Source organism: Mastomys coucha, unplaced genomic scaffold, assembly GCF_008632895.1.
Source record: "Mastomys coucha isolate ucsf_1 unplaced genomic scaffold, UCSF_Mcou_1 pScaffold15, whole genome shotgun sequence".
Classification (NCBI taxonomy): Eukaryota; Metazoa; Chordata; class Mammalia; order Rodentia; family Muridae; genus Mastomys; species Mastomys coucha.
In genome coordinates this window covers 77,006,141-77,008,290 of record NW_022196897.1, presented here as the reverse complement: position 1 = coordinate 77,008,290, position 2,150 = coordinate 77,006,141, and positions in this window count along the sequence as shown.

Here is a 2,150-nt window from a genome sequence, read left to right as displayed (position 1 = left end):
CTTGGGAGGCAGAGGCAGGTGGATTTCTGAGTTTGAGTCCAGCCTGGTCTACAGAGTGAGTTCCAGCATAGCCAGGGCTACACAGAGAAACCCTGTCTCGAAAAAAACAAACCAAAAACAAAACAAAACAAAACAAGACAAGATAAAATAAAAACCAAAACTATGTGGACATGATTGAACTTGGGAAGTAGAGGAACAGAGGAAGATAGTTCAAGGACCGTCTGAACTCTGAAGGGTTTGTAAGACAGCTGGAGCTACATGAGATTCTGTCTCAGAACGGAAGTTGGGAGTTGTTAGTGGTTCAGTCTGGTAGAAGCATTGCCTTGTTTGAGTGAAGACCTAAGTTTAGATTCCCAGAACCCATATGAAAAAAAAAAAAAAATACTGGGCACAGTAATGTCATCTACACAAAAATGGGTGGCAAAGGCAGGCAGATCCTGGAAGCTCCCTGGCCAAGAGCTTTACTTTGCTAACTTACAGGCCAATGCAAGACCCTGTCTCAAACAGAAAGTAGAAGACTCTTGAGGAATGATACTCAAATATCAAAGAATGACACGGTGCATGCACAAACACACATCTACATGTGTACACATACATGCCACACCCACTCCAGTGGAGACTGTGTGACCAATCCAAAAGCTTGGCCGCAGTCCTGAGGCAAAAAGTTTCAAGGAAACTGGTCTCCTGGAGGTCCTTGGCGTCCCGTAACACAGATGTGGTCCAGGTTTGTCCTTTTGATAGTCGGTGGAGGGCTCTTGGGTGCTTTCTTTCAATGTTATTTTATTATAGGTATAGAGGTGCCCAAGGAATGATTTGACAAATAGCCAAGTTGGATTGGACATTGTTTCCTGACCTCCACCAGTGTTCCAGTAGTCAATTGCTGAGCCAACCCTCTGGAATTTCGTAAGAATGTTACTTATTCAGAAGAAATGCCTCCAGTGTTGAAAGAGAGAAAAACAGGCGTTGCAGTTTACTGGATAAGAGTTAATAATTCCAAGGCAAGTTCAACAAAGTAAACTTAGAATTCTCATTACAGTCATGTATGACAGACTACATTACATAACAGAAAAAAGTTGGTGGGGCTCCTCTGGTAAATGGAGGTCCCCCACAAATACTTAGAACAACAGCTGAGTCACTCCCATATACAGGAATTTACAATGGTCTAGGAAGAAGGGGGGTTGTGGTCTAAGAAGGAACTAGAGCACTTTAGATAAGGCTGACTTTATCTCAGCCGCTGTCCAGTTCCTGCCAATTTTCGTGTACGAATTTTTCTGTTTTGTTTAAAGAATCATTATGCATCAGATGACCTCGATGTACCTTGGCTGTTGTATTACCTAACTTCCTTATTTCTTCTGTAATGACTATAAAAGTCTGATGTTTACTTGAGAAATTACACTCAGATTCAGCATTCTCGTGTTTGTGTCAGTTTGTCACTCCTTGCCCACCTGAGTACCAGAACTCTGATTCTCTCTGGGTTGAGGGACCCCAATTGGGTTGTCCCGAGGCACATACGCACATGAACAGGCATGAATACACATGCATGTATACATGCATACATACATGCACACACATATACATGCCTATACATATAGGAAAATATTAAAATTAAGCGAATGTAATTCTTACCACATTGGAAATAAATAAATCTATTTTAATTTTTACTATATTATTATACAGGATATTACAAAGGATACAGACGAACACACAATGAAAAGATGGCTAGAGTATGATTTCTTAGAAGAGCTGTGAAACATGTATGCTTTTTCTAGCAGGCGATACTCAAGGGGCCTCCACATATTCAGGCCTCTGGAAGCTCTTAAATAATTAAATCTAAAAGGCTGATCAAGTATGAGAAGCAGACATTCCCAATGCATTCAAATATAGCCATATTGAGAGAATAACCACTAATATTAAAAATATTCACCTAGAGCTGGGCAGTGGTTGTTCACACCTTAATCCCAGCACTTGGGAGGCAGAGGCAGAAAGATCTCTGAATTTGAGGCCAGCCTGGTCTACAGTGTGAGTTCCAGGACATCCAGAGCAACACAGGGAAACCCTGTATCAAAAACCAAACAATCGGCTGGGCGGTGGTGGCGCACGCCTTTAATCCCAGCACTTTGGGAAGCAGAGGCAGGTGGATTTCTGAGTTC